Raw genomic sequence first — 12,424 nt, 5'->3', positions numbered from 1 at the left:
ATTCTAACTAAATAAACTCTTTTGCTTCGTCATCGGAGTGAAACAAAAAAGAAAGAAAAGAGAATCCAACTGCTTTCCTACGATTCGATAAAACGACGTAACTTTCTTCGACCCGTTTTCTATATCTCTCACCAGGAACCACAAATTTTCCATAATGTAAAATTCACGAAACTATCTGTTTCACCAGCGATGTGATTTAACCGCGATGAAGCTTGTGATTTAATTCGCAAAAAAAGGTTGTCTTTCTACATACCTTAATTTCAGAACGTTCCATCAAACGCTAAAAAGATTCTGTCAATTACCTTAGTTTCAAAAAGTTCACCGATTATGCCAGTTTTTAAAGTTAGTATTCGAACATCATCCCCCAAGTTCAAGCATCGTGCTGTCTCAAGAATCTCCTTCTTTTCTCGCACGAGTAATGTAACAAAAATCCAAACGTCTGTCAAACGATGTTGTATATAGCAATGACATGTGCAGAAAATTATCCACCGGTGCACACAATTAGCATATGTCACAGTTAGAAAGATATTATAGCAGCAGCTCGGTTGTGTTTACGTACAACCGGTCCTTGGCCGCGCCTAGGTCCACCTTTCACAGAATCCGGCTTCGTTCGATATACTAACTATGCTCGAACCCGGCCAATCTCTGGCGAAAGTTATGCAATAACGAATAACTATACACGCTGGCTTTTACAGCCGCGACGCTCGTACACGCGCTAGGGGCGCGGTCTGCAGCGATGACTCGACCGTGAAGGGGTGGTTTCTCGCGCACAAGAAAAATCGACACGCTAGGCGAATCACAGGCTAATGGAAATCGCGAGGCAGACAGAAGAATGGCTGACATTTAACATTTTTCGCGTTAAAAATACTTGTTGGGGTATGAAGCGTAAAAAAGTTGCAGTAAACAAGAGGTGGGGTTCCCCTTTGTAAAAAGAGAACGTGTTCCTGAGAGCGTCCTACTTGCCGAGGAAAGCTGTTTCCTTTGTAAGAAAAATAAACCGAATGTGTTTCGACTCTTCGTCGTTATATTCCTCGAGATAATATCACGTTTTCTCTGTTTAAATTTTATTTTTTTATTAAGGATATAAATCGATTACGTTAATCAATAAATCTCTTCTTTTCTTATGCAGCGAGAAAAATGGTAGAGATACGTCTTTTCGAATGATTTCGTAAAGGAGGAATTACACAGACAAAGTGATCCTCCAGAGAAGAGAATAATCTGGATTAATAGAGAATATATAATAAGAGAATATATCTGGATTAATTTGGAAATGCAATTTGTTCTTACTAGTAAAGAGTCAAAGTGAAGTTTATTTTTTACTAGCTCTTTAAATCATCCCTCTTTTATGCGTCGCGATGTAATGCGCAGCTCGTATTTTGCTTATTCACGAACGAGTAACTGGAAGCAGGGACCGTGTGGCATGAATTAACTAGTCGCTCCATGAAGGATAATCCAGAACGAAGGGTGGAGCTCGTTCGAGAGTTGAAAGAAAAGGGAAAGCTGGACCTCGCCCATTTTGGGGTGTCTAATTGCAGGCTGGTCCTATAAGGGGATAAATTGTCTAGGCTGGCAGGGGGTTGTTTTCGGACATCTCTCACAGTTCTCTCACTTTCGCTCGCTAATTACTTTAGCACATTTATCTCCCCCACTTTCCTTTTCTTTTTTATGAAGCAATCTCATTTTGTAGTCGGTAGGCAAACATTAATTAACTATATATTTCGTCTATTTTTACAATGAATATGTACATTTTTGAAGAACAATTTGAGAATTAAAAATAATTTTAAAAATAAATCCTAGAATGAGAACACAATTTTTCTTCCAATTCAATCAGAAGGTTTCTTTTTATAGATTATATATTTTTCAGTAAATTTTATACATATATATTTTTTTTCACATATTATATGTTTTTGCGCTTACTGGTCTCTTATTACGATACGTTTCGTCGTGTATTCGTAAATGCAAATATTTCTGTCGAACATCGTTTAAATTAATTTCCGTAGAAGATCTCTCTTGCTCGTTTAATACGTAGCTCATTAACCAAGGTCCTTCCAAGTTTTCCTCAGTGCTCGTTAATTCTCGCGTCAGACAGCTTCGTGCAACCTCTCTGACGTATCAGATGATCGAAGTGATCCAAAGAATAACAGAAGCGCAAGTATCCCATTTAACCAGTACCATCGAGGCTCAGGTAAATACAAGTAACCCACGCTTTTCAAAATCTCGAATCTTCCAAGAATCCGTGAACCAGCAACTTAAACAACGTTCCGTTAATAGCCACAAATCAAGTGCTAAAAATTCTCTTTGTCGTATATCGCTACAGCTTCAAACGAGAATTCGAACTCGCCCAGTGAAGATCATCCTACCTTCGGAAAGAAAAAACAGACCGATCAATAGCGGCGTCGAACGCGTTAAATACGCCAAAATGTTGAAGCATTAAACACGTCGAAGCGGACAGATAACGACGTCCTTCCGTTTTAACGATCATTTCGACGTTCATCTGGCACGCGTTTCAAACTCGAACGCTCGCTTACGCGTGTGTGCGTGGTTAAAATAAAACGAAAGAGCGGCTAGAAGAAGAAAATTCGCGATTCATCTCGTTCCTCGAGGTGTCTTCGTAGAGAGAAAAGGGAAAATTGCAAGGATGCTTGTTGTTCGTCGGTTGTTGGAAAGAAATTACAGTTTCTTTGCTTCTACAAAGATTGGCTTATTACGATGAACATTTCCCGAAATGTTCTTATTTACGAAAAACAAATTCTTCTGGCAGAAATTCATCGTAATCGGTCAATTTCAACAAAAGTTACAGCGTTTTAAAGACGAAGAAAGATCCTATTGGCTGATTTTTTACGAAGTTGTAGTATTTTACAGATGGCAAGAGATCTTATTAGTTGATTTTTGGGGAAGTTGTAGTGTATCAAAGATAAAGGGAGATGCTAAAAGAATCGATAGATTCTAATGAACTTTTCTCAAAAAACACTCTTCGTGAAAAGACTATGCTTCGAACTACATCTAAGTTTTATGTATTCAGAAGGATATATTTCATTGAGAAAACGGTGAAAATGAAGATCTTCGCACAGAGACCAACCAAATCAACGCACATAATCGACTTTTCATTTCTTCCAGTTCGTTTAGTATTCCCATAATTTTTACGCTAAACACCCAACTATTTCTATAATAATCGTAGCGGAACACAGCGAAGAAGTTTACCTTGGCTTCGCGTGCCGACGTACTACGCAGCTTTTCCTATCTATGTATTTTTGTTGTTTTCTGCTCGTCCATATATCTTGGAGATTGTAGGCGTTGCTTGACGAAACGTCGAATAATTCGTCGGGCTATTTTTGATTAAAACAACAGCTCGACTTGCATTAATCGACGAATTTTACAACAGAAACTAATTAGGAACAACGCTCGATTAGAACAAGACCGCATTAATACGTTTCTTGTTAACATTGTCTAACGAGTTTTCTGACTAACGTTTCTTGTCTAATGGTTTCCTAAGTATGAGGAAATGAACTGAGGTTTTGGAAATTTAAATAGAACGAACAACAAAATTGAAAGAAATGATCGAAGGAGACAAGGTTTGTTGACCTAACGAATATATTATGTTTTCGCAATAAAGCAAAGTAGTCGTAAATTTTGCAATCTCTCGAGCGCAAGGATACGAGCGAAATTGCATCATCGTTTTTCAAATGAAATAGAAACTTGTGTTACGTTCCTTGTACGTATGGCACGGAGGTCGTAAATTAAGGAAGAGGCGTGCATCATGATGCAGTGCGTTTTGTGGAAACTATTTTAATCTTGGACTGCTACAGTTATTTGCGAATTAATATTCAGCTTGCTCAACACTTGTTCCCTATGCACTGGAAATATCAACGATTTGAGCGAGACATGGAGCGTACGAGAGCCATGTGGCACTCAACGTGTCAAGGAATAAAATATCTGTTGATTTTTTAGTCTTTGTCGCGAAGATAAAAAGATTCGTTATGAACCTGACATACATGTTCTGATCTGCTTAGAAAGACGAAATGCTTCTACATTTCTAAAAGCAGTCTCGTAATGATGGAAATTAACCTGATTGTAACGAACAGAAGACCGTACTTATTTCGTACGTATTTCGACCACGTACACGCGCAAACAAGATCGTACTTTATTGTTAAATTACATAATTTCGCGTGCATAAAACTCGACGAATGCGTTCATCTCGTTTATAAGAGGAAGTCGACCTAATTGGTCAACTTTGATTACAATGCGCCTGTCGTTCTAAATTTAGTTACTGCGGCTCTTCTGTGATTATTACAATTTTTCGCAGTTGGCTCTATTACATCCAGATTTCTTTAAAATTATTGTGAAAATGTTTAATTGTCCAACATTTTCTCGTCGATATTTCTATGAAAAGTTCCAAGAATGTATACAATGCGATACTCGTTATACAAATTATATTGTAGAAAATGATTCAATAGAGAACTAAACTAAAACTTGCTGCCTCGAAAATAATAGATAAAACGTTTTGATCGAAGAGTGCAGTAATTTTATACTCGACGAGTACATGCGTCAAAACTCCTTCTCTATCTCTTTCTCTCTGCTTCTCTCTAGTTTCCTTTTTGCACTCATCGGAGACGTCTATCGACTGGTACAGTCTTGTGATATTCAGATTTCAATTAACCGTGTTCGTATTTGTTGGTAACGAAGGAAAAAAAATGTAAACTATTATAATAGCAGTTGCAATTATGTCATTAATTCAGATGATAGTAGCCGTTAGAACGCGCGAAGAAATCTATAAAAACACTCGATTGAGCAAGAAATCTAACGCGTGTCTAGATCTCTTGGTATTTATAATCGTTCGTTAAACCACGCTGAATGATGAGCCTTCGTTTTCATTTACATCTTAGATCGCTACAATTTACGTTTACATTCTGATTTTCTGCTCAATCTACATCCCTTGCTTCGCGAATTCTCGTTCTGTTTCCTTCTATCAAAACGAATGACAATTACGTGTATTCTCGACGCGTTCTAGCCAAAGTATATCGTAAAATTAAACGAGGCAGATTCGTGGTTTAATTATCTTCGTTGGAATTCAAGCTAGCGTAACTAATTGTGCTCTCTCTCTCTTTCTCTCGATTCTTTCGAGTCGATACGTTGCGTATGGAGCGTAATTTGCCCTGAATGAGAACAGTTAAACGATCTTTTGTAAACCGTTCTTTCTTTTCGAGTCGATGCAAAGGAAGATTAATTTTTTGCTCGTGGAATTATAGTGATAAAAATTGGTTCTGTAAGATGAATAATTATTCTGGAGGAGAATGACAATTTTGACAGTTTCTTCGCGTTAAAAACAAAAGACCGAGACTTATCACAATGGGATGAATGAAGAAGAAGAAGGAAAGGCGAAGAAAAAAAAGAAAAAGAGAAAAGATGATAACGGAACCTTCGAAAACGACAGGCGGAAAAATCGGTCGATTTATGAGCAAAACCTCATCATTGTCAGCGTTGCAGCGAAGGACGATCAGGAATAATACCGTCGAGGACGCCGCGAGTCCCTCGAGAGATACACCCGGCAGGATTCGCGCTTGTACTTGACATTAAAGGAGAGGAAAGACGAAGTAAGCCGGTCGTCGAAAGATTTTTTACCAAGCTCGATGGTCATTTGAAGAGAGAGAAAGAAAGAGACAGACTCATTCGAATGTCCATTTTCAGGCTCAGTATCGAACGAATCATCGGATCGGTCGGATTCTCCATCTTTTCGACGTCGTGTAGACCTTGCAAGCAATTTTCTTCCAACGAGAATATTGGACAAGTAGAAAAATATGAAATTCGGCGAAACTTCGAAAACTTAAAATCGCGAAGTTCGCAGATTTTCCATATTTGAGAATAGCCGCAGAGGAAACGTTCGCAAAGTTTTATAAATCTCGTCAATTTAAATCGTTTAACGCGAACGGTGTGTGAGTGAATTTATAAATTGTCGAGAATCGATTGGTAAACGATGCTGGAAGATGATTCCTCGTACGATGATTATTTGGATTTTTCGTCTTAGGGGATCTTACAGAGTGACGGTTTAGACGTTAAAGTACTGTGAAGCAGAAAGGAGAAGGATTTTGTCGCGTCACGAGTTCATTTACTCAGACGTTTATGATTACTTAGTTGGCTGATCGATGAATTCATCGAAGGAAGCATATTTTTAAAGAACCTTCGTATCGATGCCATTGTTGAAGCGAACACGTAGCGCAAGATTATGATAATAGAAAATCAGACTAATTCGAAGAAGAAATAATTCGATTGTGGTTTGAAGTTGAGCGTTGATAACATCATGATCGTCAATCCCTGTCCGATCCTGAAGTACGTGTTCCAACATTCCTCGAGGATGCTGTCGGTGAGATAATAAATTCTGCACTATGCCTAAAAAATTGTACAAAATTCCTTGTTCGGGTAGAATGGCGCAAAACTGGCCTAAGACTTCGCCAATCGATAATATCGTCGAAAAATAAGAGAATATATTGATTAATCCTTTCAGAATGGCATCTCGGAAACTTTTATTTCGTAAGTTATTAATAAGAAAAAATTTACAAAAATTGATATATAATATAACGAAGGACTACGCGAAACGTGTCTACTCGCGCATAAATTATCGCGTGCTAGCGCAATGTTACACCATGACACGCGTTGTACTGGTCTGAAGTTTTAAAGCAAGATTTGTACACGAGCAGAAAAGTCACGCGTCAACGACGACAGTCGATAGACCGACGACTTACATAAAACGAAGATGGGAAATTCATCGAGAGAAACCGACTTGTCCTCGTTGAAAGTACGTGGGCGAAACGGCGCCCATTATACGCCCGATGAAGAAGCAAAACGAGAAAAAGGCGTACGATCGATGTCTCGTGCATCGTTCGTCGTGTGAAATCCCGAGGTCGCGTGTACATCTGGAAAAATTCACGAGGGGAGAGATCCTAAATCGAGATCGTGGCGTCCTTCTGCGCCAGAAACCACCAAGTCACTCTCGTGGCGTGCCACTCTGGGGTTAAAAATACAGTACAATGTCTTTTATGGGTTTTTAAATGCCGGAGAATATATAGGTCTGTGGCGTGAAAGCGAAGATGTAGGAGAATAACATTGGTCCTCAAAAGTATTCGAACACTTGTCATAGAAAAAAAAATCTTCTTCCAAATTTCCTGGCCTTTGAACGTTGTTTTGCTAAGTAACCGTAACTTGCACAACATTTTACTAACTCATAACGTTAGCGCGCAGTTCGACCGTTTCATATGAAATAGCGTAATCAAATAATGACCAATTCCTAAAATGTATTATTTGTTTATTATTTACGCTGTATTATTTCTGTAACTGTATTCCTAAAATGTATTACTTGTTTATTATTTATTATTAAATGTATTATTTACGCACGTATACGCTATAAACATACAAAGGGAAAGAAACTGTTTACGAATTCCTAAGAAACGACTATCGAAATGCTCACTTGCTCCTTCCAGCGAATCGTAAAAACTCGACAATCTACTTGTTGCACCGAAATTTACACTATAAACAACTTCTATCCTCTCTCGAACTCGTCGAGTCGATCCAAAGTGGAAGTCAGCCTCGCAACATTATATAACGTGCGATACATACGCACAAATATCGAAGAATTTCGAAAAATTTCGTAGACGAAGCTGCGTGATTTCGCAGATTAACTGAAACGTTGCTCGATCTCTAAAATAGGTATAATATATTATATGTATAAAATAAATATATATCTCATAGACATAACGTCAACTCCGATCGATCTTACGTACGCGTGAACACGCGTCATCTTAAATATTTTTTCGGCTTGCATCTCGATTGCTGCCATGACCTCGGTTATCGTGTATCGAGGTGACGCATAGTGAGATGAACATAGCGGTGCTCGTCTCCCACAATGTAAAAAATCTTGTTATGCCATCGATTAGTCCACTCCAGCGATCATATCTCGATATATGCTAAAAGGATCTGCATTTCAGATTAAGATAACACGAGATCGAGCAAAGAAGAATAATAATTATTAGTCGAACTTTGCATTTGAACATCGCTGTATATTTACAGCTTATAGTCTCTAATTGAGTCTTTCGCCTTTTGTTCCACCTTTTGTTCGTTCTGCTTTTTTTTTTTTTTTTTTTTTTAATAATATAATTTCATTACATATGATACACGTGATAAACGATTAACGTTCACTTAAGAAACAAATGACTTGATTCATCCCAAGAAGGATGTCGTAAATTTTAATAATAAAAATTCTGAGGTAATGACACAACGCCATAACTGGACAGCGAATTTTTGTGCAAATTCGCGTTTGTGAAAATATAATTTTAGAGATTGCTTCACCTATGGAATATTACAAAAAGAAATGTATTTTGGATTTTTCATATACTTTCTCGTATTACGTATATTTTGTGCAATTTTGCGCAAAATATTATATATATACTTTTATATATATAATATATAATATATTTTATATATATAATATATATAATATATGATATATTATTATACTTTTCAATTTATGCAGTTGATCATCTGGCTCCCGAATGACTCAATTATACCACTCGCAGTTTTATAATATTTCACGTACACTTTATGTAATACTATATGTTATATATATATATATAAATATTATTGATATTAGTTTAGTTTCTATAAAGAAACTTTTAACGTTCTAAGAGAATCCTCTCTTACTCATAAAATCGAAACGTGCGTTTTCCATTATTTTTTATTACATCTATTTTTAATCCAGAAGAATCTTTTCCTGAAACGCGATACTATAATGGTGCCTCTTGAACGCATAGCGAGTGGTGTTGACGTTTTACGATTTTTCCTCAGATCGGTCGTGCATAACTGTTCTCCGATTCTCACGAACTCGTTTCCAGACCAACTGGTTTTTGCGGAGAGGCCTCGACCCATTCGCGTGCCGTTTTGTCAATTATCTATCGTTAACGACGACACTACGCCAACTAAAAAGTAAAGTCTAATTAATTCCAAGGCTATCAAAATCGATAAATTCATGATAACAAAGAAAAAAAAATATCGATAAGTCAACAGTTCAAACAACAAGTTAGCAAAACATGTGACCAGTGTCAATAACAGGCGAACTATTATCGATAAAAATAATTGAGTACGTTGTATCGATAATTCAATGCGCGACTCTTTTATCTACGAACGGTGAAATATGAAGTTGCTTGTTTACGAGGAAAGATCGTGTTTTAATTGGACCGTAATCCTTTTCTTCTTATTGCCAACGAAATCTTCAATATTTTTTCTTCTCTTCCTTTTTTTCTTTTCGCAATTAAACGTCGATGATTTTTTCCGCGTGCGCGAAGATAAAAATTGATGTCACGGGTCAAGGAAGCTTTTCTAACAAAACAGAAGTATGCGCGATGTCAGAGGACGCGTTTGTGCCACACGTACAATACGTTCGAAGCACTTCGTTGTCCTTGATTATATTTTTTATTTTATGACAGGGAAAATCAATTCTGTAAACTGATGTAAACGAACAAGTACAAAGTTCTCTCTTCCCTGTCGACTATATTCCATATTAGCATTGTTAGTTTATCTTATTTTACGTTTAGAAATTTCTTCTTCAACCTTTCAGTGTCATCATTCCACACTCGCTTCCTTTATTGACTCGTTTCGGGATATCAGATGGATATAACAAACCTTCCTGTTAACCTTTGTTTTCAATTTACTGTATTTGCCGTTTCAAAAAACATACAGAAGAAATAATTGACCTGAAAAATAGTCATAAAGCTGTATCACTAAATAAATAGGAGGAAGTAGACTGTCTACAAAACCACGTTATCGAATAAATCTCTACGTACAGTTTCAAGAATAGAGTAAAAGAATAATTCTACGTGAGTCATATTACTTTCGTACTACTTCTGTTACGAGTAAATAGATAGATGTAAATAAAGTAAGAAGCAAGGAATAAATGTACTCTTTCGCTCATTTTACTCTGTGTTCTGGCTTATCTGCTATTTATTTCGAAGGAAAGAGAGGAAGAGCTGATCCTCGCAGACAGATTGCTTTCGCTCGTCTGAAAAACCAAACTAAATAAATTAATTTACGAAGTCGTATAAGAAAGAAATTGGAAGTGAATTTAGAAAACCATCGGTTGGTACCAATGCTGTTAATTATTATTATCCCTTGATGATACTTTAGAATTTATCGATCGAATCGATGGGAAATGCACCCTGTCGCGTTTTCCCACGTCGCAAATTGGTTCAAGTGCGTTTTTCTCGAGGTTGGCTCCTTGATAGGCGATGAGAAGCGCGTTAATTGCCACGGCCTCAGCTCAATTGATGCGTATCGCGTTAAAAACAGGGTGAACCGCGTCTTGTTTGGTACCTGGCGGAAAGTGGCCCGTTATGTTTCCTCTGGTGAAAGGATTGCGATTAAACTACTCGATATCCTACCTTGCGTATCGTTTTTCTCCTTCATGTAATCGATAGCACCTGAATCATCGATCAATTGTTTATTACATTACGCGAGAATATATCACCTAATATACACGTTATTAACGATCATTATGGAATTGCGTTGCAGAATTAAAAATATTTATTAATGATATATTAAAGAGCGGCGCGAAGCGAAGTGGAAATAATAATTCGAATAATTGGAGGAACTTCGTGCATTTGCTGCTAAGATCGTAATACCACCTTTAATATCGTACTAATTACGTACGTATATTATATAAATCAACATGAACTCTGTTAATACGTAAATTAACATGAACCTTTGCTTTTTATTCACTAAAACGTAATACACATCACATCCTTACACGTAAATTCAAGTCACCGGTAATACGTTTTTCTACGACGCTTTTTTTTCTGTACGTCGCACACGCAAACACATAATAAAATAACACTGTGAAATCGGTTTTAGAATTAATTAAGCTTATTGCGATAAACAAGATGAAATTCTACGAATGCTAAATTGACGTAGAATCAGACGCATCTTTTTTATCGCATGTTATTGCGTAGTAACCTTTGGCTAATCAGACGTTATGTTATTTTCACTAATGCTTGTTATAAGTACATTTACTGTCATTTTATCGCTTTACAAAATTACTGTATCAAATCGGTACGCGTTTATCGAAATTGCTCTGATATATTGCTAAAAAGTTAATTTTCTAAAATGAGTTAATTTTATCTAAATATGTAATCTTCAATTTTACATGTGAATCAAATGATTAAGTGACGAAAAATGTATAAATTTCTGGGGATATGATTGTCGTTATAGGGAAATACTTTACAAATATTTCCACTTGAATAATCTTTCAATGCTTTGTCGTTAAACCCTTGAATTCTCAAATCTTTCAATTCTTGAACCATTTAAGAATTGAATTATTAAAGCTTTGAATTCTTGAATACTTGAATCCTTGAATCTTTAGTCCTCGAATTCTTGAACCTTTGAATCTTCGAATTCTTGAACCTTCGAATCTTCGAATTCTTGAACCTTCGAATCTTCGAATTCTTGAACCTTCGAATCTTCGAATTCTTGAACCTTCGAATCTTCGAATTCTTGAACCTTCGAATCTTCGAATTCTTGAACCTTCGAATCTTCGAATTCTTGGACCTTCGAATCTTCGAATTCTTGAACCTTTGAATCTTTGAATTCTTGAACCTTTGAATCTTCGAATTCTTGAACCTTTGAATCTTCGAATTCTTGAACCTTCGAATCTTCGAATTCTTGGACCTTCGAATCTTCGAATTCTTGAACCTTTGAATCTTCGAATTCTTGAACCTTCGAATCTTCGAATTCTTGGACCTTCGAATCTTCGAATTCTTGAACCTTTGAATCCTCGAATTCTTGAATGTTAGAATGCTTGAATCTTTGAACCATTAAATACGTGAATTATTTGTTGAACCTTCGGAATATTGAATCTTCGAATTCTTGAGTTCTCAAGCTGAATTCTTAGATGCTTATATCCTTGAATTAGTCCAATCTATGCATGTTTTCAAGATATTTTTTCCTCCTTATAAACTTCTTACATCTCTAGTCTTCTATATTCTTCCCCAAAAAGAAAAACGTAAAAATGATCGCTGAAAAATAATCTCAGACAAGAAAATTGCTTTGTTATATTATCACGTAGAAATTCTACAAGGTATCCCGATAGGAAAATCCCCGTTAATCTACCCATCGACTGCAGGTTCCAGTTCGTCCACAAATGAGCTATGTAAATTCCATAATATTAATGGATGAGATGCAAAGATCTGACAGAGCAACAGCGCTGGTGTAATCCTGCGAGACGATTGCGCGAAATTGTTATCGTCCAAGGCAGGTGCGCAAATGTGATTCAACGCGTACGCATCTGGATTAACGAATAGAACGAAAATAACACGTGACACATCGTAATCGAGTCTTCTTTCTTTTTTCTATTAACAACTTTGCAAATTTGTCACGTTCGATTGCACTT

General features: G+C 36.7%; 1 protein-coding gene and 1 long non-coding RNA gene across 17 annotated transcripts in view; one reads left to right on the top strand and one right to left on the bottom strand.

The window, feature by feature from the left end:
• The window catches only part of LOC132912501 (TLD domain-containing protein 2), a 299,067-nt gene that overhangs the window by 277,196 nt on the left and 9,447 nt on the right, over positions 1 to 12,424 (top strand). The window lies entirely within an intron of this gene.
• Positions 8,705 to 10,711, bottom strand: LOC132912534 (uncharacterized). The gene is made up of 3 exons (XR_009659223.1): positions 10,422 to 10,711; positions 9,828 to 10,353; positions 8,705 to 9,737 (listed from the first exon to the last, which is right to left on the bottom strand). It is a non-coding gene; the product is annotated as an uncharacterized LOC132912534 (long non-coding RNA).

Source organism: Bombus pascuorum, chromosome 12 (genome assembly GCF_905332965.1).
Source record: "Bombus pascuorum chromosome 12, iyBomPasc1.1, whole genome shotgun sequence".
Lineage (NCBI taxonomy): Eukaryota > Metazoa > Arthropoda > Insecta > Hymenoptera > Apidae > Bombus > Bombus pascuorum.
Note: the sequence above shows the minus strand (reverse complement) of the source record. Positions and strands in the feature narration are given on the sequence as shown.